The sequence below is a fragment of the Brassica napus genome, chromosome C5 (genome assembly GCF_020379485.1).
Source record: "Brassica napus cultivar Da-Ae chromosome C5, Da-Ae, whole genome shotgun sequence".
NCBI classification, from domain to species: domain Eukaryota; kingdom Viridiplantae; phylum Streptophyta; class Magnoliopsida; order Brassicales; family Brassicaceae; genus Brassica; species Brassica napus.
This window is the reverse complement of record NC_063448.1, coordinates 27,762,636-27,789,884: the sequence shown is the minus strand read 5'-3', so window position 1 is coordinate 27,789,884 and position 27,249 is coordinate 27,762,636. Positions and strand designations below refer to the sequence as shown.

General features: G+C 40.9%; 1 pseudogene; it reads right to left on the bottom strand.

Annotated features, from left to right (window-relative positions):
- Positions 1-7,662: 7,662 nt before the first annotated feature.
- On the bottom strand, positions 7,663-13,768 carry LOC106358994 (annotated as a pseudogene).
- Between the last annotated feature and the right edge of the window lie 13,481 nt (positions 13,769-27,249).

The following is a 27,249-nucleotide window of genomic DNA, read 5'->3' as shown; positions in this document are numbered from 1 at the left end:
ACAGAGATGAGTTTTGTGCCGGTGCGTCAGACGTGTCACAGAGAAGAACTACGATGGAGGACATATCTTCATATGTCTATACCGCAGAGGAAGATGAAATTTCGTCGAAGAGCTTGAAAAGATGAAGCGGGTTTGGTGGGATTTCTGCAAGCTCCGAGATTTGAAAATCTCATGCTAATAAAATATGATTCTCCGATTTGCACTCTCCAACAATAAAACCCAAAAACACCTTAAATCATCGTTGCCTCTCTCATACCTCGTGCATTTTCTGCTGCATCATCGTAACAGTACTTCCTCCGTCGTAAAAAACTGTCTCTAAATCACTCAAAATAATAATGGAAAACCCCAGAATTAATAGAAATTAACCACATGAATAGCATAAACAGTTCTGAATCATAAAAACCTTTACTTTCACACTTTACTTTCTTGCTTCTATAAACTGAAATTAAAATAAACTCACTAAATACAAAACCAGGCTAATTATGTCCTAAGATCTTACTTATCCTCAAACACACTTCTTATGTCTAAATAAATACTCATAATGTTAGCTATCGCTTGGACTGATGTGCTCAAATCCGAGCAAACCGAAATCATCAAAGTGACAATAGTGAAAAAAAAAACAATCCAAGTTCAGTTTGCCGCGTAGCCCTTATGAAAAGAATCCAAAGTCAGCTGTTTGCCCTCTTCAACATCAGGAATGCGTAATTCAGCAAAGTTGAATCTCAAATGGCAAATTGAAAAATGAGATATTTCAATTGATAGTTAACATCCCCTATATATTAATCCTGAAGCATTACAACATGTGTTCGTAGCCATGTGTCATCACGAGAATTAGAGATGTCAACCGAGAACTTGGACCGCGGGACAGGCCCGTTAAGGCTTGGGGCGGGGCGGGTTTGGGCCGAAGATTTGGTATCCCGCAAAACGGCGGGCCTCGCGGGTTGGTGTTGTGCGGTTTTGGGCTTAAAGCGGGATGGCCCAAAAGAACCGCGGGTAACCCTAATGTCCCGCACCGTCTTGCCTCCTCATTTCATCGGGTACCTGAAAAAAAACAAAAGAGAGAGAGAGTGAGAGAAAGACGAGTCGCCGACAGAAGAAATTGAGCTCCGGCGACAGAGAAGCTCCGGTTATTCCATCTCGGCTTGTAAACTTCACATATCAAACTCGCATCTACAGAGATAAGCTTTTCCACCTCTTCTTCTAAGTTTTTCATGTTATATTTTCAAGTTCTTTATCTATCAAACTCTCTGCTCTACACCTCTAACGATTTACTCTGGTATAACATGTTCAGGTTGTTAGCTACCTAAGGAAAGAGATCCGTAAGATGCATGCAAGATCCGAATAGATGTAAGACTCTCTAAGACTCTTAGTATGATGTTCACTTGATTCAGTCTCTGATATGTATTTTGTTTTTGTAGGTGAGCAAGGAGGCGACTGGTAATGACCATGAAAGCTGGTGTACGCTCAAAACGATATAGCATGTTATGGTGTTGGCTTGATGTATGTGTTGATCGCACACCGGCTTGTCCGGTTATTACTAGACGCATCCTTGCTCAAGAAAAAAGATACAACACCAAGCTGAAAGATTTGTAAATTGTAAGTTGTTACTACTCTAATAATATAATAAGTAGCCGTTAGGATGATGTTTAGTTACTTGTTGTTTGAAATAGAGATTGGCTTGTATTACTTGTGTTCACAATTTCACTACTTGTCTTGTATTGTGTTGAGTAGTTTAGCTACTTCCATTACTTGTCTTGACTAGTTCAGCGGATCTTTGCGGTGTAGCTGATGAAAAATCATTCAAAGGAATGAAGAGTGATTGTTCGTTGGCTACACGGCAAGATCCGCTGCGAAGTTAAGACAAGAATCATATAGTTGCTTGTTGTTTCGATTACTTGTCTTGACAAGTCTCTGATATGTCTTTTGGTTTTTGGTTGGTTTCTTTGTCGAACTGTTGGAGTGTTGGTGAACGACAGCACAAGGAGGCGTCAGGACCTCAGGTTAAGAAGTGTTGGAGCAGCATGCAGCGTGAAGAAGTGTCATGGACCAGCCTTTCATTCCGACAAACCAGCTTTAGGACCTCCGGTTAGTTGCTTAGAAATAGGAATTGATAGAACTTGATGTAGCTTAGAAGTTAGAAGTCGCTAAGTTGATTGGAGAACTTGATGTAACTTAGAAGTTAGAACTCGCTGAGTTGATTGGAGAACTCGTTGTCTTGCTTAGAAATAGGAATAATTGATGGGAGAACTTGATGTCATGAAGCTTAGAACTTCCTTTGACGGTTTGAGAATGTTTATGCTTCTTGTCCTCAAGCAAATTTAAATTTTAATAATTTAAGTATAAAATTTAATTGCAAAATTTGGTAATATTTAAAAAAAAAAACCATAACACCACTAACCCACGTAGCTTAGGTCACGGAGTCGTAACTTAGCTAATAATTATCGAAACATTAAACAAACCAACCAAAACGTGAGAGCTGAGAGACGATATGGGATCAAGAGGCGACTCAGACGATCAATTCACTTTCGATACTAGCTACACGCCACCTAATACGTTGGACTTCGAGACTCAACAAGTCATGGCTAGACTTGGTGCAGCTGATGAGATCGCAATTCAAGTCGTTGATGAAGCTGTTAACGCTGGAGAGAAGCAGAGAAGCAAAAGAAAGCTCATCAGTCTTGTTGATTCCGAAGAGGATTCTGATGTTGAAATCACTCCAACAACCCAAACGACGAAGCCTCGCAGACAAACCAGTTTTGGAACAGCTTCGCAGAAATCCATGATCCAATCCACACTAGAAGTTGGTAGTGGCTCATCCAAGCAGGCGTGTAGTCAGAAGAAGTATGTTCCTGTGAAGTCGGTGATTCGTGGAGGGAGAAGAAACAAGGGCTTGTCTAAGGGCTCCGGTAGTCAGTCTCAGAAGAAGAAGAAGAAGAAGAAGATCGAAGAGGAGATATCGGAGCTTGAGGATGAAATGGATGAAGAAGCGCTTGATGAGGATGAGCTCGGTGAAGAGGAAAAGGAAGAGAGGCAACGATCAGATGTGTGGAAAGATTTCACGGTGGTCCATAAACCCAATGGAAAGATGAAAGCTGCTTGCAATCATTGCAAGAGGGAGTATGCACGGCAGTCCCACTCGAATGGAACCAGTGGGTTGAGAAGGCATCGTATGAGATGTAAAATGTATCTAAGGAATGGAGGAAAGCAGCAGCAACTCAATGTCGATGGGAAAGTTGTGTCTCGCAAGTATGATCATACTGTGTTCAGGCAACTGGTAGCTAAGACAATAGTCCAGCATGATCTACCATACTCGTACGTGGAGTATGAAAAGGTGAGAGACACATGGAAGTATTTGAATGCTGATGTCCAAACCATATGTCGAAACACAGCGAGAGCTGATGTGTATCGATTATATGAAAGTGAGAGAGACACTCTGAAGAGAGAATTGTCTAGTCTTCCTGGACGAGTCTCCTTCACCTCTGACTTGTTGACATCAGTGAAACGGGAAGGATATATGTGTGTGACAGCACATTACATTGATCGGAATTGGAAGTTGAACAGCAAGATCCTGACGTTTTGTGCTCTACCACCACCACATACCGGTATGAATGTTGCTGTTCAGCTCCTTGATTCACTAAAAGAGTGGGGAATTGATAAGAAGGTGTTCTCAGTGACGTTAGACAATGCTACCAGTAATGACTCGATGCAAGATATTGTGAAATCGCAGCTGAATTTGAATGATGCTTTGTTGTGTGGAGGAGAGTTTTTCCATGTCAGATGTGCAGCTCACATTCTTAACCTCATAGTTCAAGATGGGTTGAAGGTAATTGGAGACTCTTTGCACAAAGTAAGAGAGAGTGTTAAGTATGTACTGTCATCGGAAATGCGTGAAAACTTGTTCCAGAAATCTGTCGAGGCTGCGGGTGTAGTAGAAACTGGCGGCCTAATACTGGATGTGCCGACAAGATGGAACTCGACTTACTTTATGCTTGAAAGAGCCATCAAGTACCGTAGATCATTTGTTAAGTTGGAGACATTTAATAAGAAGGGTTATAAAATGGCTCCCACGGCTGAGGAATGGACAAGAGCTGCCAATATCTGCATTTTTTTGGGTCTGTTTGCTGTGATCACAAGCTTGATGTCTGGTTCAAATTACCCGACTTCGAACTTGTATTTCTATCAGGTTTTCCAGATCCATAATTGGCTTCGAATCAATGAGGCAAGCGAAGATGAGATTGTGAGATACATGGTGCCACCGATGAAAGAGAAGTTCGATAAATATTGGGATGAAGTCAGTGGTCTTTTTGCAATGGCAGCAGTCTTCGATCCAAGGTTTAAGCTTTCCATTGTCGAATGTTGTTTGGAAAAGCTTGACATGAGTACACGTGATGCAAAGTTAAAGAACTTGCATGAGAAGCTCAGTATTTTGTTTGAGTCATACGACAAAAAATCCAAGAATAACTCACCTTCTACAGAGCCACATGAGACTGTTTGGGAACTACGATGTGAGTGTTTATTAATTTTAAAACCTTTTGTTCATCTCTCTTTTCATTTCTAATTTTTTTTCTAAATAACCTTCTTAGGATTTCTTTGCATTTCGCAAAGTCAGTGGGGTTGTGAGTGGAAAAATGCCTCTAGAAGCTTATCTTGATGAACCACCTCTGGACATTAATAATTTTCAGAGCTTGGACATCCTCGATTGGTGGAAAGATAATACGCATCGGTATGGTGATTTGCCTGCAATGGCATGTGATCTGCTAAGTATTCCAATCACAACAGTGGCTTCGGAATCCTCCTTTAGCATTGGATCCAGAGTTATTAACAAATACAGGAGCCGTCTTCTCCCAAAAAATGTGCAAGCTTTGATATGCACTAGAAATTGGATCAAGTGATACGAATCTTATGCACATGGTAATTAATTCACATTATTATTTCTTGTAGAGTACCATTATCCCTTACTCCTTAATCCTAAGTAAATGATATTTCTGATATTTACAGATGAAGAAATCGATGGTGATGGTGAAGAAGAGAAAGTACCATCATTTGAGTCCATTGTTAATGGGGAAGATGAAGATAAGGAAGCTTGAATTGTTCTCTTAATTTGGTGTTTTTTCTTTTTAACAATCTGTTTCATCTTGTTTTACTTGCTTGGTTTTGTTTTGACTGCTATGATTTGGTGTTTTTCTTTATTTAAAATTGGTTAAGACTTAACATCTCATCTTCTACATGCACTTTAAGATTTGGTTATGACTTGATACAGATTCTCATCAAGTACATACAATCTTAGTAGAGAATTGATATGAACTGAACTGAAATTGCATTCTTAATACAGACCCTCCAGTTCCAATAACTCGAGCTTGTTTGTGTCGGGTGTACATGACTTCAAGAACTGATATGAAGTTAGATATGTAGTATAAAAGCCTGAATCGTACAGCATTAACATGTAGATGAAGCATCCTGGTCTACTGGAGCAACATGCAGCGTCAAGAAGTGTCATGGAGCAGCCTGTAGCGTCCTGGAGCAGCATGCACCGGTAAGAAGTCGCTTGGTGCACTTTTTGGCTCTCAGCCCGCGGGACGACCTGTAAAGGACTGTGCATTTCGGCGGGGCGGGATTGGGCCGAGCTTTTGGAGACCGCAGCCCGCGCGGGCCTGACCCGCCGTAACCCGCAAGAAAGAGAGCCCGCTGCGGTACGGGACGGGACGGAACAACCCATTTGACAACACTAACGAGAATGATTCTTAGAATTGTTAGAAAAATAAGTTGGTCCATATAAACATATACTATGCTTTTTATTAAACTAACTATCAAATTAATTAATAGTGTACAAAATAATATTTTTTCTTTCCTTAAATAAAAGCTACGGAATTACCTAATATGGTTAATATATATATGACAATTAATGATCATGAATAATACATATTTGATAAAACAAATTCCAACCTCTTTCTTTTTTGTTTAATTTTATACTATTAAAAGAAATTAAACAATCACATTAAGCATATAATAAAAACAATTAGATTTTTTCTTATATGTTATATTTTGAATTTTTAAAAACGACTATAAATTACTAAAAATGGTAAAAGTCCCACATTAAATTTTTTATAATCAATGGTTTATCTTTTTTTTTTGTTCAAAAAAGATACAAATGATCATATACCATAGGGGTGGCGTTCAGACACACGTTCGAGTTTGTATCGGATATTTCAGTATAAAGGTATAGAGCCCGTTCGGGTATTTCTACACTTCGAGGCGGGTTCGGGTATCTTATGTTCGGGTTTGGATATTTTGGGTCGGGTTCAGATATTTAAATTTTGAAGAAAAAATAAGTAAATTATTCAATGTTTAAGTTTTTTGTATTTAAAATATATTTTAACTTAATTGTTTTTTTTTAATTTTTAAAAGATTAAACTATTAATAGGTTTATAGATAAAACACTAAAAATAGAAAGACACTAATTTATTTGTTGTTTTGAAATTTTAGATGCAACAAGAAACAAGAACTTGATATGTATTTTAAGTGAGTAGCAAATGATTTTGTCCATAATTATATGTATATTATCTAATTTTGAGCAATAAAAATCATTAATATAAATATTTTGAATAAAATGAGAGAAATAAACTAGAAATATAGAGTTAAATATACTTATGTTTGGTTATCTTCGGATATCTATTAGGGTTCTTATATTACCCGTTCGGATTCAGATACTACCCGAACTGTTAAAAATAAGTAATGTGTTTTGTTGTTCTAATTAGATGATTTTTAGACCGAGCTGGTGAATATATACTTGACAAACATTTATATTTTGAGTCCGCACTTATATTCTATAACAGCTTGATATATTAGATTTGAACACTAACCTGTTAAAATAGTTTGCCGGTGTTTTTTTTTTTCAAAATTTTGATTCTTGGATATGTACATGGAATGAAACTAATTTTTACGGATGTCTTTTTTTTTTTAATTGACACTTATGTAATTCACTGAATTCGTAAAAGAAGTTAAAAAAGGAAATTTAACTCATATCAATGAACCAAAAACGAGAACAAAAGCACAATTCTATAGAGGTAGAAAATGAAATCACTTATGGAGAGTCAATAATAAACAAATCGAGAGCAGAAAACCTAATCCCCTTTCGTCATTATACAATCGATTTTGCCTATTTGGTTTTGGTGATTTGTGTCAGCCGCAAAACTTAATTTCTTTTTGTGCATATGAAGTCTTAAAAATAATTAAAATGAGATGTAATACGTTAACTCTTCAACAGCGATGATATATTTAAGAGACCAACATTTTTGTTTATCATTTTATAATCTATAAAGATTGTAGTATTGCAAAATGTTAAAATCATTTTATAAACAAACATTATTATAAGAACTCACTCCGCGCGGGTTATCTTCTAGTAGTAATACTATAAGTTAAAGGTAACACAACATTAATCGTTAACTTCGATTGAACTGTAATATCACAAGAAATAAGACAGTTCATATATTCGCGCGGGTTATCATCTAGTAGTAATACTATAAGTTAAGGTAACACAACATTAGAGCACCATTAACCATGGGTGCTTAAAGGGTGCTTAGCATTTTTTAATTAAAAAAAAAGGAAAGAGAAGAAGAAGAAGAAGAAAGAATGCTTAATTAGACATCACAAACAGTTGTTGCTTGCACTGTTCGCAGGTTCCACGGACACATGACGGCCCGCGATTAGTCATTCTTTTAATTTCTTTTTTTTTCAGACAAAAAAAAATTAAAAAATTTTTTAAACACCCCACTTAAGCACCTTTAGGATTAATGGTGCTCTTAATAGATAACTTCGATTGAACTGTAATATCACAAGAAAAAAGACAGTTCATATATTCTCAACAAAATGTGTAACAATGGTATACAATGATATCAAATGAGTGGAGGTGGTTCTCGTAAAACAGATTATGAAATCGCCCAACCACATCAGTTGAGATTCATTGAGGCAAATGATGCAGCCAGGTCCAAAGCCGAACTCACCTGGGAAGCATCCGTTCCCTGAAACCAAAACAGCATATAGAAATTGTGATCTCTTTGTGGACCGGAACTCCATTGGAGACTAAAGAGAAACATCATTTACCTGTCCCGAAGCGAGACCACTTTTTCCTTTCCCGCACTTCCCTTTTATGGGACTTAACGCAATTGTCAGCCATTCTGTGACGTCTAATTGCTTGAACTAATCAGATTTGTCTGGAACTCCAGCACACACAACCGCCTTATTTGTGCTTTCATCTGTGCTGAACACCATTACAGACATTCCCTGCAAGATTCACCAACAAAGCCCTTACGTTAAACATCATTACTTCTAGGAACAATGCTCTACGGATATACGGATACCTTCTTTTGCATCACTTTTGAAACGGCCCCTCGAACTGCAGCTGCATCAAATCCCACATCAAGCTGGACAATGCAGAAGGTTTTCCCATCTGATGCTGCAGACTCAGCTGCCTCTGTTGCTACTTATACAGATTTCTTCAGGTTTTCCTCTGCTATTTTCTTTTGATCTTTTCTCACTTCATTCTGTGATGTAAGAAGAAAAAACAGCCACTTTAATATTTTCTTGACCAAAAAAAATAGATGGCAATATTACCTGAAGCTGAGCAATCTTGGCTTTGATATCCGCCCTTTTGGCTGCAGGGATATCTACTTCATCTACTCGTCTTTTCAAAGCATTAACTTTCTGCGAATGTGCAAAAGAAACTAACACAATCAGTGTTTCACATTAATAAGAGCAGAACACATGGTGTCTTAGTTTGTCAAGGGATGAGAGAGAACCTTTTCTAGTGCATTTCCCACCGCCTTGGACGTATCATCTACGTCTTTTTCAAGCAAAGACGCCGTATTCAGAGCATCAAATGCAGATTTTGTAGTGACGGCAATTATCCTACGTATACCTTTCGCAATGCCCTCCTCTTATAGAAGAGCAAACGCTTTGGCTTCGCGTGTGTTTGTTATGTGGGTTCCTGTAAATTTCAAAAGAACCCAATATTCAATATTCTTTTCAGAAAAAAAGGATCTCTTGGTCCAAGTAACTAACGCCAGTGGAAACCGACCTCCACAAAACTCGGATGAAAGTGAAGACCATTCATCGTTTTCAGGGTCAGCCAAGAGGTCCTCCACCCGTCTCCCAATTGCAACCACTCTGACAGGATCAGGGTAGACCTAAATGGAAAAGAGAACAAGCTTTCACAAACTGTAGAAAACATAAAATAAAAAGGCACAGCACACGAACTGATGGAGAGCTTACTTCTCCAAACACTGCTCTTAGACCTTTGATGCGCTTGGCTTCAGAGAGAACAGATTCCTTTGAATATACTTCTAATTCATCCTTAATTTGTGTATTCACTATGGACTCGATCTTTCTCAAATCTTCAGGATCAACCGGCTTACCTACTCAAAATTGGCGAACCTATTAGACACTCAAACCACATCAAAATAGAATTGACTCACTGAAGAATGTACCGTGGGAGAAATCATATCGCAGTTTTTCAGGAAGAACTATTGAACCCTTCTGATCAATATGATCCCCGAGCACTTCCTGGATTCATGGGGTATAAATGTTTTGAGATACAATAACAAAATACAGGTTAGGTAACATAAATTATAGCAGAAGGATACCTTCAGGGCAAAATTCAGCATATGTGTACAAGTATGATTAGGCGCGATGAGTTTACGTCTCTCATAGTCAACCTGTACGCAAAAAAAAAAAAAAAACAAAGATGAAAAAACGCGAGTTATGTGGAATTGCTAAGAGAAACCTGGAACCAAATGTATTTGAAAGAATCATTTGTTGCTGAAACACCCATCTTGTGCAACGTTGATGACAGCATCAGCATCCATGACAATGGTGCCACCAGCTTGCTAACAGAATAAATATTAGAAGATTAGTTAATATTATAAACTTTAGTCATCTTCTAATGTTAGTCTAGCATCAAACACTCTTCGAGAAAATGAAAATAAATATGTTAAACAGTTAGATACCTTATTCTGGGCATTCTTTGATATATCCCTCGCCTCTTTCATGGCTTTGTTGAAACCATCAACATCAACCAGCAACCCTTGTTCTTCAGCCATTAACTAAAAAACGAGAATGGAAGTCACAAAAATAACACACAAAACTTTAGAAATAAATACAATGAACTAAATACCTGAGTCAAATCTATAGGGAATCCATATGTCGCCCATAAGATAAAAGCATCCTGCAAAGACAAGAACAGATATATTTTGAAAATAAAACAAAGGCACGTACAGTTTCTACGACCCCCATAACATTGCAAAGTGTTACAAATACTGAAACATGTAACATAAAATATTGAAACAGCACAAAAAGCATTAGATACAAGCCTCTCCACTCAGCGTATTCCCCTGAACTGACTGACCAGCTTTCCGAAACTTCTCAATTCCCTGCCATAAAACTTTATAATCAATCAAGCTGTTCTTATACTCACCTATATAGAAAAAAGAAAGTAGATGGGCAAACAGGTCATTCAATTAATCTTTCAGAAGAAGGATCCCTATAGGAATGGTATATAGAATCATGTCCAAACAATATCGATAAAATTAAATGACAACGAAGTTTGAAAGTGTATACTATAATAATTGGGGCCATTGATATTTAAACAGAATTTTTTAAAATCATTAGTAAGACGAGCCAGCAAAGCCAGTATAATAATTGGATAACAAGTGGGAAGGTTAGATGGACTTCAAAAATCAGCCCTCACCTTCGCCAATGTTTTGCAGAAGCTTGCTTCCTCTTCTTTGATTATCTCAGTGATCTTTTTTTCATGTTCCTTTAACTCCGTAAAGACATCCCCCATCACCCGAATAACAGAACTTACGAGTCTGCAGATAAAAAAGTATAATAAACTGCTTAGTGAAAAACAGACCAAGCTGCGCATATGGAAACATATGTTGCATTTGCAAAGATGCTCCAGCCCAGAAGAAATAGATTAAAACACACTTGCTGCGACAGTAAGAGGTGATTCCTACCCATTGAAAAATCCTTCCTCAGCTTTTAGGATCTCCTTGCCATAGCGAACTGCTCTACGAAGAATACGTCGCAGAACATACTCACGGCCCTCATTACCTGCAAGAAAGTGAATACGGTATGACATTCTGTCAAATTACAAAAGAATAGAACAATGCCGTAATAAATTCGGTGAGCAAGAAAAATCGTATGACTCAAAAAAAAATCAAATACTAAGACGTTTGAATAAAAATCTGTTTCTGTATCATCACCAATTAGACAAGAAACATTGGTCATACCAGGACGAGAGCCATCAGCAATAGCGAAGGATAGAGTCCTAATGTGATCAGCAACCACTCTATAAGCCATGTCAACTCTGTCAACATCTTCCAATCCAATTTTTCCAGAATATGGCCTAGCTCCCGTAGCCTGAAAATAGGAAGGCATCAACCCATCATTTTAAGATTCAAAGCAACTAGGGAAAAGAGCAATCGGGAATCTGTATTTAATTCTCTCACTGAGAAAATACATAAAAAGTGACACAGCTAACAAGGAAATGATCTCCAGGTACCCAAAATATGACACCTTGATCATCATACCCTTGGAAACATTCAAAACACTTGACAATGTCGCATAAAAGGAGAACAATAGTACCGCACATTGATAGGAGTAGGCAAAGATGATCATAGAGCTACAGTACCTCCCATGATTTACTTGAAAATAGATAAACTAAAATGCTGGTAGAACTAAATTGAGGCAACAAAAGTATGGCTAAGAGGAGCAAAAAAATAGTAACTCATTTCCTTAACCTAATGTCATGAAACAGTCAACAGGAGGTTCAAAATTTACCTTTTGGATGTCATCAAAGATAGGCATGAACACATCTGTATCATAGTTGCTCATTTTGTTCTGAAGAACAGAAGTCAACCTCTCGAAACCCATTCCGGTGTCAACAAGCTTCGCAGGCAGAGGTTTAAGTGAGCCATAAATCTCTCTGTTGAACTATTTTGAAAACATAGAACACAGGATCCGTTAGGGGAACACAATAGCAAAGCTAAAGAAGCTAATACAATCTAGCTAACGTAATATAGTTTTCCAGTTACAGGATCTACAGAATTAAAGAACAAGCGTAATAACCAGCCAAAAAGTAGTAAAATAGAACTAAAAAACATTGGGGATAGAGAGGGTACGTACCTGAATAAACACCAAGTTCCATATTTCCAAACATGTTAGATCGTCATTGTTAACTAAGGATGCCGCATCACGGTTACCAACACGATCATAATGTATCTCCGTACAAGGTCCACAAGGACCTGTGTCTCCCATTTCCCAGAAGTTGTCCTACAGTCTCACCAAATGTTAAATGAAAGAACGATAGCATACATTTGGTACAAGTAAAACATTCAAGCTTAAACTTGACAGTAGTTATCATTGGAAAAGCAATGTGTCGATGCACACAAGAAACATTAGCAAACCTGATGAAACCTTAGAGAAGAGAGATTCAATAAATAGCAGATTTCATATAAAAATATAAGCCACAGATAAAATGTTATTATCTACAATCGACATGCACTCCATAAAAAAATATTTCTCTTAAAAGGTCTAATCACCAAAATTGAACAAATATATAGTTTCTGTTTATTTAAAGGTTCAACAGAAAATGAAAAGTAGCTCATTTACATTAGAAGTAATCGTTTTTTATATGATAAGAGTAGTAAAGAAACCATACTTTGCACCCAAAAGGAAGTACACGTGCAGGTGGAAGAAACTGAAGCCAAATATCTCTTGACTCATGATCGGGCAGCAGACCAGCATAAATTCGATCAACCGGTAGCTCATAGACCTGAAGCATGAAAAACAGTGAGATAACAACAATAGATGAATCAGTTATAAGACTATGGCGTATTGTTGCAAGAGATGTCAAAAAAAAAGAGTATACAACACAATGAAAAGAGAAGAATCACCTTGGTTAAGAGCTCCCAAGCCCATTCGATAGCTTCCTTCTTGAAATAATCTCTAAAGGACCAGTTACCGAGCATTTCAAAGAAGGTGTGATGGTAAGTATCTTTGCCCACATCGTCAAGATCATTATGCTTTCCACCAGCACGAATACACTTCTAGGTGTTACATGCCCGGGTCAGCTTGCTAAGCTCGGTATTTGGGTCAGCCGTTCCCAAAAATATTGGCTTATACTTGTTCATTCCTTGCAAGAAAAAGCCAGAGACGTTTCAATGTCAAAAGTTTTTCTAACCTTAGAGACAGACAGTACATGAATCTCTCTAACTACAAAGCCGTGAATGAACCTCAAAGTTTCCAAAACAATGAACTCATTAGTATCCTCCGATGAGAAGATTATGCGATTATACCAGCGTTAGCGAAGAGAAGAGTAGGATCATTGTGGGGAACAACGGGGCTTGATGGCCAGAACTTGTGACCTTTCCCCTTGAAGAAATCGAAATATGTATCCCTCACTCTTTTCGCTGGCCACTTAATCTCTGACGGTTCGGAACCAGGCATGACTGCGACGGAAGAGGAAGAGAAGCAAAACTGATCGAGAGTGGGAGGAGTGTAAACCCTAGAGAGAGAGACTCTTCGACAAGAGAACCTCCCGCCGTTGCTTGATGCGAATCGTATGCTCCTCTCCGCTGCGTTATCTCATGGTTGCCCTAAAAACGTAACGGCTTGATTTCTTTTCTTTTTTGGTCGACTTTTTGCTTTCTTCATTTCAAATACAAAACTAAACCCAAAATTGAATCAAATTCAAAACTAACCTAAAAGTCTATTGAAATTACAACCAGCCACTTGTGAACAAACAAAAAAACCGAAATTCTTTTACGTTTCTAACCCCCGTAAGTCGTCTCGTCCAGACGACTTACTGGAAAGTCGTCTAATCTAGTTCTACTTAGAAATAATTTAAAATTTTTGTAAAAAATGTTTTGATAAGTGAAAAGTTGAAATCATGTAATTAACATATGTTTTAAGAGATATAAATTAAGATATAACAAAAGTTAATTGTTTTCAACATAGATGAGTGAAAGTAGTGAGTCATGATATTCTTTGGTTTAGGTTTTGCCAACATATGTGTAGTATTGTATGTGTTCTTAGGGTTAGATTTTGGAATGCATAAATGTTTTTTTGAAAACTTTAAAATTTACCTAAGTGTGTTTATTTCTGTGTATAGTAAATACTATTTAAGTATAACTACGGCTTTATAACGTGGTTAGTTAGTTAATTTAGTTAATTTAGTTTAGGGGTTAAATTTAGGGTCTCGGACGACTTACTAGTAAGTCGTCCAAACCGGACCGAATCTTTAATTTTACAATGTACTTTTAAACCTAACCGGATTATTTACCGGCCACATATAAGGTGTTTTTTTTTATTCATTTTTACGCGAAATTCAGAAAACCCTAACGTTGTTTCTCTCAAAGGCGATTTCGAAGGCGATTTCCGTCGATTATCTCTAATTCATCGTTCTCACCGCCGGTTATCTCTCCTCCGTTATCACCGTCGTTCTCACCACCGTTCTCACAGCCGCTTCCTCTATTTAAGATCTGAGAGGAAACCCTAGCGCGCATTCTCTCAGAGGCGTCTCGTTGAACTCCGCCGCCGGTAAGTTATATCTCTTACTGTCGAGTGATTGATTGAGGAAAAGATGAACATAAAACGTTGTCTCTATCAATTTATACACTCGTTCTTTTTTCACGTCTATTTTTGCAGATATATAACCGCTGTGTCGAAGGCGACTATATCTTCTCCGAATTTTCAGGTCAGCTTTAAAATGTTCTACTGGAAGTCTTCCAGCTGGAAAACTTGCCAGACGACTTAATTATAAGTTTTTGATTGTTTTGAGATGGTTGTCTTTGATTGTTTTGCAGGCAAAAAAAATAGATATACCAGAACTCCCCCGTAGGATACATACATTAGGGGAAGAGCCCCCCGCAGTGCATAGCATTTCGTATCATACTTGTTGGACGTTGCATACTGCTTTAAAGAAAGCTTTTCATGATGACGAATATGAAGAGCTGAAGGAGTCGAAGTTGGGAGTTTTCATCAAGTTCCAAGAGCTGGGATTTGATTGGGCTTCAAGGCTGGTTCATTACATGCTCGGTTTCCAGCTGGATATAAAGAAGAAGTATGAGCTGTGGAGTCTCGTTGGTCCACAACCTGTGAGGTTTTCACTATTAGAGTTTGAAAACCTCACTCGTCTAAACTGCGAGTACATCGAGGACCTTGAGAGACCTCACGGTGTTGCTATAAAGGAGTTGACTTCTTTCTGGGAGATGTTGGGAGTTCATGTCGAAGCTGGGCCATCTACTCAGGAGATAATAGCAGCATTTGAGAGATGCGAAGGGTGGTCTCGGAATTATCGCAAGCGGCTCGCGTACCTTGCCATCTTCACTGGATACATTGAAGGGAGAAAGTATTCAACCCCTGCACGGGTTAGTCTGGCAAGGCTAGTGATGGAGCTAGAACGGTTTGAGAATTATCCATGGGGGAGAGTCGCGTTTAAGGTGCTGATGGACTCTGTGAAGGGCAGAGATATTTCGGGTTGTTACACTATTAATGGGTTTGCGCAAGCTCTCTAGGTCTGGGTGTACACAGCTCTGCCGGAATTGGGTGCTAATTATGGTAATCCTCTCCCAAACAATCCGTCTCCACCGATACTGGCTTACAATGGTCGCAAAGGACGTAGACAGTGTAAAGAGGCAATCCTCAGTCAGGTATTTACTTCAATCTGGACGACTTCGCAGAAAACTTATAATTAAGTCGTCTGATAAGTCTTCCAACTGGACGGCTTAGTAGAAGAATTATAATTAAGTCGTTTGGAAAGTCTTCAAGCTGGATGACTTAGTAGAAGACTTATAATTAAGTCGTCTGGAAAGACTGTCCAGACTACTTAATTATAAGTCTTCTACTAAGTCTTCCAGCTGGAAGACTTTCCAGACGACTTAATTATAAGTCGTCTACTAAGTCGTCCAGCTGGAAGACTTTCCAGACGACTTAATTATAAGTCGTCTGCGAAGTCTTTTCTTTCCATATTTCTTAATCCGTCAAATATCTAAGTTCATATCTTCTATTTACTGCAGACTAGGGTGATCAACTTTGTTCAGAAGGACATTGGTGAAATGTTTCCAAAATGGGAGTTTGATGTTGAGGACACGCCCCCGGAGAACATAATTAAACTCATGTTTGTGAAGAGACCGTGGAAGTGGACCATGGATTGCTGGGAAGTCACTGGTACTTGGGTCAATACAAAGCCGGCGGTTGTGAGTCCAGCGAAAAAAAGGTAGTGAAGGAAGACAGTCCAAGACCTCGGAAGAAAGCTCGTAAAGAGGCACCTGTAGAGGCTAGTGAAGAGGCACCTGCAGAGGCTAGTGAAGAGGCACCTGCAGAGGCTAGTGACGAGGTTCATACAGTGGCTCGTTCAAAGGTGACTACTGATGTTAGGAGTTTTCAAGGCTCCTAAGACAAATGCTGTAGTATAAATGATTGTCGAACCAGTTCTGAGAGATATCAAAGCACCGAGAATGCAAGTATCACTTAATCTAAGTGCAACCAATGATTTAGATGGGTTTTTAAACTATGACTAATTAAAAGAAATAACTAAATGATACTTTCTTAACTATTGGAAAAGAGAACTCATGGATATAGGGATTAGACCTCGGGTGATCAAGTTTCGAACTAAAGATGGCAAACGATCAATCAATCTATTAACCTTAAGCTTGGACACAATCCTAAACAAACTCTATGTCTAGATGAATGTTCATTTACTTAACACAATTCAAACATCAAATGTCTTTGGTTGAATAATATGAAAGCAATCATAACTAGCAAGTCCAATGGCTATCTTAGCACCTCTAACAACAAATGTCTTTGGCAAAGTATGCTAAAAGCTAAGAAGAGTTGTCTCGGGCATTTCCTCGAACACCTTTCGGGGGGGAAATGCCTAAGGTTCAACTACTCAGTGGCCAACTCAGAAGATGCTTTATGCTCACTCTACTAGCAAGGAAATATGAATGATCTACACTAAAACATCCTAGTTCTAACCTAATCACCCTCAATCTCCCTAACCCATGAATTCAAAAGGTGATTACTCACTAATCTCCATGATTCCTCTTAAACCCATGTTGGATTTCAGATTAATCATGTAGAGAAACACAGGAAATAGATAAGAACACAGAATTCTCAATAATAAACTGATCAATTGATTCAAAGAGATGACTTTCCAAAGGTTTTTGGTGGTTTTTCTAAGAACAAAGATGATCCCCCTCTTGGTGGCTCCTAGAGTATTAAAACATAGGTTTAGAAAATAAAAACGTGCATAATGAAATGACCAAAAGGCCCTTGAGAAATCACAAGTTCGAGTAGAAATAAAACGCGCAGCGACCTCAGCCCGTCGCTCCGACAAGTCGCTCTAGGCTTCGGGAGCGACCTCGCTGTGTCGCTGCGAGAGGTCGCTCCGGGTTCGTTCTCGCGTCTCCGGGTGATGAAACCGCGAGCGACTTCTCCCTGTCGCTCCCATAACGTCGCTCCCAGCTGGAGCGACCTCGCTGTGTCGCTCCGAGAGGTCGCTCCGGGCTCGTTCTCGCGTCTCCGAGTGATGAAACCGCGAGCGACTTCTCCCTGTCGCTCTGGTTAGGTCGCTCCAGTAGGGTGATCAGAGCGACTTGGTGGTGTCGCTCCAGACTGGTCGCTCCCATGCCTTGCTCGCCCAATGACCACTCTAAACACTCATTTTTGAGCTCCAAATGCCTCCAAGTGTCTCCAAGAACTCCATGTGGTACTCCAATACCTGATAAGGACTCATGTATGCAAAATGCAACCTAAACATGGCTAAATCCTAATCTATATGATCAAAATGCACATGGATGAATGGATAAAACAATAGAAATATGCAAGATATCAACTCCCCCAAACTTGTTCTTTACTTGTCCACAAGTGAACTTTCTAGAACTCATAGGGAGAGAGGTTGAAGGTGGGAGCTCATAGCCAAAAGAAACACCACTAGCAAACACAATTAGCCCACTCTCTTATTACACTCTAGCTTCTCTAGGCCTATCTCAACTCCTTTTGTCCCTACACTCATCATCAAGCATCCACACATTCAAATCTGCCAACTCTCACATTCATTAAGCATAAGATATCAAGTGAATTCTTGCAAATGGTCAGTTGGTCCAAGTCATTTGGTTGGGTAAGGGAAGGCTTTTATTCAAGTGATTCAAGAGGTTCAAAACATATGATCTTTAAGGTGGTTTACTCTCAAAACAAGTAGCCTTGACATTGCACATAATATATCTAAGAAAGGGACCAACTCATGCATACAATGCTCAATCTCCATTGTTCTACCCTTTTCCCAAACATATAAGTTACACATTCACTCTCAAATGTCAAACCCAACTCACACCTCTCACCAAAAGATTCTAAAAACATCAGCTCTTTTTCCTTGAAATCTATAAGGGATTTTTCACAACCTCAAAATGTCTCTCAGCTCCTAACAACTTTGCTAGCCCTTTTTTTTTTTTTTTTTTTTTTTATTTTTTTTTTTTTTTTTTAGGTTGGGGGCCAAGACTTTTCAAAACTAGAGCTGGAGGTTCTCTACTTATCCCAATAAATCAATTCACTTGAGCACAAGAATCTATCCTTTTTATTTCTCCCAAATCATGATTACAACGCTCACCCTCCCACCTATAGCTAGACAATAGAGTGTCCAATCCAGCAAAAATGAAGATCAAGCATTGTCGTTCCCGATACTCTCAACATTATGCACATGTAAAACTTTCCGAAGAAGGCCTCACTCATCAAACAATGAAAGCTTAAAAGGAAGGAAAGGTTTTGGGAGTGGTCTACCACTAGAGTTTGTCAAAAAGAATGGCATAAAAGATGTGACAACTCAAGTGTGTATAGCCATGACTCAGTACACAAGAGACCCTAAGCAAGAAGCATTAAGTTCATTCAGTTCAAATAAGGTTGTAGCTGGCTTCAAAGACTGAGTTTCTACAATCAACAAGTTTCAAGAAGAGTTTTCAAGGCTCGAAACATACAAGTCTTTTCGAGAGGTGCATGGCTACTCAGGTGCAACGTAGTGTTCTTTACAAGGCATTTAAAATCATTGCTCCCAATGCAAGTGAATGCAACCTATATGCTCTAGACTCTCCTAATGGTGCAAATGATGCAAACTAAATGAAAAATCTTTTTTTTTTTTTTTATGCAAATAGGTGTGCAATGCATGACTCAAATGAAACACAATCAAAGCAAACATGATCAAATGCTTGGTACCTCCCCCAAACTTGAGATACACAGTCTCTGTGTGGTCAAGGAAAGAGAGAGATACCGAGAAGAAAACTAATATGCAAAAATGAAATGGTATATACAAGGGAGAGAAAGAAGTACCTCCTATGGATAGTAGGTGGGGGCAGATGCCCCAGCATCGTCGTCGTCAGGAGGGAAGGTGGTGTAGTAACCACCGGATGCTGAACCGGAGCCTCCATACCATGGTTGGCTCTCAACCTCGTCAATCTCGTCCTCACTGTCTGAAGAAGCGAGGGATGGGGATTTGTTGCCGGAAGTGGAAGGTTGAGTGGGTGGGTTCCTCCACTTACGCTGAAGCTGCGCAGCAGTGAGGGGGAAGCCAAGAGCATCAGGCGGGGGTGGAGGCTGGGGGTTTGAGGTGTTCGCGAAAGCGAAATCGGCTGAGCTACATCCAGCTATTCCTCCCCTAGTTAAGACATCAGCTACTTTCTTCATGAACTTGGCTGAAGTCTTTGCCTGCTTCTTCACAGTCTTGCTGAGCGCCTTGCACTTATCCTTCAGCTTTTCTATCGTTCTGTCCTGAGCTTTGTTCCACCTCTGGAGACGACCAATGTGGTCATGAGCATCACGGAGAGCTCCAGGGGGAAGGACTCCGTCATGGGGCTTGAAGTAGTAGCGCGGAGGTCCATAGATATGCTCAGATGTGTCTGCAACAGGCGAATCAGGTTGCGTAGGGACACTCCTTTTCCTTGATGGAGCTGCTTGAATTGGATCGAGAGGCCCGTGTTCTCCGAGAAAGTACTCCTGGGGAATGTTGAAGCTGACAGCTCCAGGTATCTCTAAACTCGTCAGGTTCCGGTTTGGAAGAACCACCTCGACTGGCTTGCCCTGCAAGTAGTAGTGGTAGACGTAGTCCTTCCCATACATCCCACTGAAATAGGTGGCAATCCTCAAGTAGGTGCCATCAATGAACCTAGGCCCCGCTGCGTCCTTTCCCAAGGGAACATTCAGAAATTGGAGCAGTGGTGTGATCATTCCGCCTATCCCCATCTTTGGGCGCGAATCAGTGGTGTACCACGCCCAGTCTCTGTAGTGCTCGAGACGGCCCACAAAGAAACTGACCATCCCAAAGGTAGCATAGATGTCAGTGCTGGGAAGGGGTAACACTCCAGGTTGAGCGTAGGGACGGATAGCCGGACAGAGCAGTCGCATGTCTTCCTCAGTAACCGTACCAGCTTGCTTCCGTGGGTAAAAAGCATGGACTAGCAATCTGTGGAGGTAGCGTACAGACGGGTGTCGGATGTGTGAGTTCTTGTCCGCCCCGGTAGAGTGCTTGTTTCCAGTGATCAACTTCCAGAGCTCTGTGGGGAGGTTCTCACACTTGGGAAGTGAGTGGTCTTCTAGGTCTTGGAACCCCATGACCCTCCCAATGTCCTTGAAGTTCATGTTGTATTCTCTTCCATTGACCTTGAACCTGATTTTTCCCCATCCTTGTCTCACATGCGCCGTGTCGTGGTAAGTGACCACAAGAGAGGATAGGAACTGACAAGTGACATCCTTGTAGAAAGGATAAGCCATGGTGAGGAGTTTTGGCATCTTCAAATGTCCCAGCATCGCCTCAATATCAGACTCTAGACCCAACTCCTTCAGCAAATCGAGGTCGGCAAACCTGGTTGGAGCCCAAGTGACTCCATTCTTCAAATGATCATATAGCTCCTCCACAGATGGAGTTTTCGCTCTGTCTCGATCAACAGCAACCCCTTTGCCCTTTGACATCTTGGCTTTCTTCGTAGGTGCCGGCTCATCTTCACTCTCAGTTTCACCTTCCTCATGGGTGGGAACTGGTACACTTTTCCCTGCCCTCTTCTCGTGTTCTTTCGATTTCCTTGCAGCCAACGTCTGCTGTCGCACAGTCCTCTGCGTCCCTGAGCCAGTTGGCTCGCTGGTTAAAGCTTTTCCTCTTAGTGCAAACTCTTGACTTTCGGCTTCTTGCCTCTCAGCTTCCAACCTTCCCTTTGTCTTCTTAACCATTTTCACCTGAAAAATTACAAACTTGGAAAGGGATAAGTAGATGGAAGTAAAGAAAAGCAAGACTTTGCAAGTGAAAATTTTGCAAAAGTGAACTTAACAGGTGAATTTTTCAGTTTAAACTCAAGTTCAACACAATGCAACAATGTAACATCTTAACGCATCTAGTCCACCCACAAACACACCCAATTAAGATCAAATTCGAAAACCCCCAAATCCATGAACCCTAATTTTGCCAAAGTGCAATTTAAACTCAATTTCACCATTAATTCAACAACCCAACTTGATAGATAAACTTTCCCTAGTCTATTTCACCACAATCTAGCAAGAAAAGGACCAAATTTCGACTTTCAAATTCTAGGGTTCATGGACCTACGAATTTGAATTTAAAAACTCAATACCTTGCTCTGGATGAAAGGAAATGGTGAATGGGTAGTGAAGAATAGACTACAGGGGCGAAAGCTTGGATTTAGAAACAAGAACTAGTTGATTTGGGTGAGAATTGAGAAGGTTTTGGGAATTTTGGTGTGGGTGAGTTTGAGAGAGTTTGTGAGTTTGTGAGAGGAGGGGAGAGTGATAGAGATGGAGTCGCGGGGGTTGAGGTAGGTTTAGGGTCGTCCGGTTCGGTCTAGGGTGGTTAGGGTCGGTTTACTTGAATTAAACCGGGGTTTAGAGTTAGGAAACTTACCTGGACCGGTTCGGGAGCGACGTGAGGGTGTCGCTGGGAGAGGTCGCTCCCGAGTCGTTTCCTCGCGTCGTGTTTCGACTAAACCGCGAGCGACCTTGGAGTGTCGCTCTAGAAACCTCGCTCTGAGCTGGAGCGACTTCAAGGTGTCGCTCTAGGACGTCGCTCCGGGTCAGTTTTTTTGAGCTCCGTTTCGTCGAAACCGCAAGCGACTCCGAGGTGTCGCTCCCATAACGTCGCTCCCATCTGGAGCGACCTTTCGACCTCGCTCCGAGACCTCGCTCTGAGGCGATTTTTCTTGATCCGGCGACGAAAACGCGAGCGACCTTGGAGTGTCGCTCTCGAAACCTCGCTCCCAGCTGGAGCGACCTTGAGGTGTCGCTGTGAGACCTCGCTCCCACGCACGACTCCTGCTCAAAACTGAACCGATCAAGCACCTGCACACAACTTCTCTCTTTTTTTTTTTATGCAATAAGATGAAAAATGAAAATACCAATGCAATATATACAAGGATACGCATGGGACTTCCTCCCAAGTGAGCTTGTTTTAAGTCCCGAGCTTGACTTTGCCTCCTTTTAGATTAGGCCGGGGTAGGATCAGACAGTGGAGTTGAAACCCCATCTTCCTCTGGTGCAGTAGCCATGTAGAGCTTAACCCTTTGTCCATTGACTGTGAAGTCTCTTCCATCAGTGCTCCACAAAACTATTGCTCCATATGGCCTAACCTCCTTGACTTTGAAAGGACCGGACCACCTTGACTTAAGCTTTCCTGGAAACAACTTCAGCCTAGAGTTGTAGAGAAGAACTTGATCTCCTTCTTTAAACTCTCTCTTCAGGATATTCTTGTCATGGAAAGCCTTAGTCTTCTCCTTGTAGATTCTTGAGTTCTCAAAAGCATCCATTCTTATCTCATCAAGCTCGTGTAGCTGAAAGAGCCTTTTCTCCTTGGCACTCTTGATGTCAAAGTTCAGCAACTTTATTGCCCATAGTGCCTTGTACTCAAGCTCCACTGGCAGATGGCAAGCTTTCCCATACACTAGGTTGAAAGGTGTGGTGCCCAGTGGTGTCTTGTACGCTGTCCTATAAGCCCAAAGTGCATCGTCAAGCTTATTGGACCAATCCTTCCTTGTAATCCCCACAATCTTCTCCAGAATAGATTTGATCTCCCTGTTAGAAATCTCAACTTGGCCACTTGTTTGGGGATGATAAGGAGTTGCCACCTTGTGCTTCACACCGTTCTTCTTGAGAAGTCCCTCAAGCAGTTTGTTAATGAAGTGGGAACCTCCATCACTGATTACAACTCTTGGAACTCCAAACCTTGGGAAGATGATGCTCTTGAACATCTTGATTACAACTCTAGCATCATTGGTGGGGCTTGCAATGGCTTCCACCCATTTGGAGACATAATCAACAGCCACAAGGATATATTTGTTGCCAAAAGATGATGGAAATGGTCCCATGAAGTCAATACCCCAGACATCAAACACTTCAACTTCAAGGATTGGATTTTGAGGCATCTCATTCCTCTTGGTGATGTTTCCTCTTCTTTGGCAAGAATCACACTTCGAAACAAAGTCTTGTGTATCCTTGAACATATGTGGCCACCAGAATCCAGCTTGTAATACTTTTGCAACTGTTTTGAAGGTGGCAAAGTGACCTCCATAGGATGATCCATGACACTGTGCAAGGATCCCATCAATCTCCTCATTTGCAACCACTCTCCTATAAAGCTGATCCTTGCAGAGAATGTAGAGGTAGGGCTCATCCCAGTAGTATCTTTTCACATCCTTATAGAACTTCTTCTTGGCATAGCCCACAAGATTCAGAGGTTCTCTTCCTGTGGCTAGGTAGTTCACTAAATCGGCATACCAAGGTTCTTTCTCCTCTGTTGCTTGGACTTCTTCCAGCTTCCTACCAGTCTCACAGACTGCTATCACTGCTTCGATAGCCATGATCTGCTCCTCAGGAAGTCCTTCGTCAATAGGGATACCAGACTCTACCCTCAACCTGGACAAATGATCAGCTACTCCATTCTCAACTCCGGGTTTGTCTTTGATTTCCATATCAAACTCTTGGAGCAAAAGGATCCACCTCAAAAGCCTGGGTTTTGCATCCTTCTTGGCCAAAAGGTGTCTCAAGGCAGCATGATCGGTGTAGACAATGACTTTAGACCCAACCAAGTAGCTCCTGAACTTCTCAAAGGCAAAAACAATTGCCAGCATCTCTTTCTCTGTTGTGGCATACCTCATCTGAGCATCATTGAGGGTTTGGCTGGCATAGTAGATCACATGGGTTTTGCCATCTTTCTTCTGCCCCAAAACAGCTCCCACAGCATAGTCACTGGCGTCACACATGATCTCAAAAGGAAAATCCCAATCAGGTGGCTGGACAATTGGGGCACTAACGAGTTCACCTTTTAGCTTCTTGAAAGCTTGTAGGCATTCCACATCAAAACTGAAGGTAGCTTCCTTGCACAGCAGCCTGGTCAAAGGTCTAGTTATCAAGGAGAAATCCTTGATGAACCTCCTGTAGAATCCAGCATGGCCAAGAAAACTCCGGATGTCTTTCACTGTCTTTGGTGGAGGCAGACCAACCATAACATCGATTTTGGCTTTATCCACCTCAATCCCCTTCTCTGAAATCTTGTGTCCTAGCACAATCCCTTCCTTGACCATGAAGTGACACTTCTCCCAATTCAGCACAAGGTTGGTGTCTTCACATCTCTGTAGGACCCTGCACAAATTTGACAAACAAGCAGAAAACGAAGATCCATAGACAGAGAAATCATCCATAAATACCTCCACAACATCCTCAATCAGATCAGAGAAAATTGACATCATGCACCTTTGAAAGGTGGCTGGAGCATTACATAGACCAAATGGCATCCTTCGATATGCAAAGGTACCATAGGGACATGTGAATGTCGTTTTCTCTTGATCATTGGGATGTATGGGGATTTGGAAAAATCCTGAATACCCATCAAGGAAACAATAGAATGGGTGATTTGCAAGTCTCTCAAGCATCTGATCAATAAATGGTAATGGAAAATGATCCTTTCTAGATGCAGAGTTTAGTTTTCGGTAATCAATGCACATTCTATGACATGTGATGGTTCTTGTTGGTATCAATTCATCCTTGTCATTCTTAATCACAGTGATACCACCTTTCTTTGGTACAACATGCACAGGTGATACCCATTTAGAATCTGAGATAGGGTAAATAACACCAGCATCTAGGAGTTTAAGAATCTCTTTCTTTACAACATCCTTCAGGTTAGGATTTAACCTTCTTTGATGCTCGATAGAAGTCATTGATTCATCCTCAAGATGTATCCTATGCATGCACAGAGAGGGTGATATCCCCTTGATGTCATCTAGTGAGTAACCTATTGCCTTTCTAAATCTTTTAAGTGTTCTCAAAAGTTCAGATAGCTCACTTTCAGTAAGTTCACTACTCACAATGACAGGGTAAGTTTCATTAGGACCAAGAAATGCATACCTTACACCATGGGGAAGAGGTTTAAGCTCCACTTTAGGTGCCTTAAGTTCACTCCAGTCATCTTGCTGGTTGTCCTCTTGTTGAGTGACTGAGACTTCTTGGTGAACCATCTGGGGAAGCTCCTCGTACTGATCCTCACTGAAAAACCCCTGGTGTGAATCCAGCATCATCCCATAGGCAGTACTCTCCAGGTTCTCAACCACCTCAGCCTCTTTCTCTACAGTCAAAGCATGCTGTAGAGGGTCCTCTAGTGACAACTCTTCAAGGATTTCATCAGCAAGGGCGTCCATCTCTTCAATGTAGAACACCTGCCCTTGAACTGTTGGCCTCCTCATTACCTCCTTGATGTCGAAATGGAGAACGTGCCCTTTACCCAGATGGAGATCAATCTTGCCTTCTTTCACATTAACAATGGCTCCAGCTGTGGCTAAGAAAGGCCTTCCAAGGATTAAAGGGTCTTGAGCTTCTTCACCCATTTCAAGCACTACAAAGTCTGTAGGGATCTCATAATTTCCAACCATCACTGGGAGGTCCTCTAAGATACCCACAGGGTACTTAACTGAACGATCAGCCAATACCAGAGAAAGTCTACACTTCTTGTACTGAGTGAAACCGAGCTTCTTAGCAACAGATAGGGGCATCAAGCTGACACTAGCTCCCAAATCGCAGAGACACCTATCGAATACCATAGGCCCAAGAGCACAAGGTAATGTGAAGCATCCTGGATCTTCTAGCTTCTTTGGTATGACCAGCCTCTGAATGATAGCACTGCACTCATGAGTGAGAATCACCATGCCCTCCATCTCTTTCTTCTTTGCAGCTACAGCATCTTTTAGGAACTTACTGTACTGAGGAATCAGCATGAAAGCATCAATAATGGGCATTGTGACCTGGACTTCACTCATTTGCTTGTCAAACAGAGCTTTGTACTTCTCTAGCAACTGCCTCTTGAATCGACCTGGGAATGGAAGCTTAGGTTCATAGGCAGGAGGAACAAAAGAACTTTCACTTGCAGGAGTGACAACTTCACCATCTTTAACTGTTTTCTTCTCTTCTCCAACCTTTCCTTTTCCTTTGGCTTCCACTATCTTTTCCAAGATCTCGTCATTGATCTTCTCATCAACAATCACCACTTCATCATCTATGGTGATGGCAACCCCCTCACTTTGTTTCTCAGCATCCTTGGTGAGAGCTCTCTGAGGTAACTCCTTACCACTCCTGAGAGTGATAGCTTTCATGGTTTCCTTGGGGTTTTGCTCAGACTTTCCAGGTAGAGAACCTTGTTGGCGATTTTGTTGAGTGTTCATGGCAGCAAACTGGTTCTCCAAAGCTCTGAACTTGTTGTTGAGCTCATTGTAGCTCCCATCAATCTTTGAGTGAAGATTCTTCAACTCATAGCCAACATGCTTCTCACTTCTTGTTTGAGATTCCAGGATTTGTTTCAGTAGAGCATCAGTGCTGCTGACTTGAGGGGTGGAGGTAGAGGGATTAGATTGTTGTTGGGAAGAATTGTTGCCTTTGTTGTTGAAACCAGGAGGAGGGTTTTGCTGTGGTTGATAGCTGCCTTGCTGATTGTTTCGAGGCTGGTAACCACTCTGTTGGTTGTTGGAATAGGATTTCTGTTGGTAGTTGTTGTACTGAAAGTTGGGCTCTTTCTTGTACCAGCTACCATTGTTGTTGATGAAACACAGCTCTTCCTGACCTTCCAAACCTTCAACTTCATGGACAACAGCTGGTGTCTCTTGGGTTGGGTTGCCAACAAAGTGCAGCTGCTCTTGGGTAGCTTTATCAGCAAGGAGGATG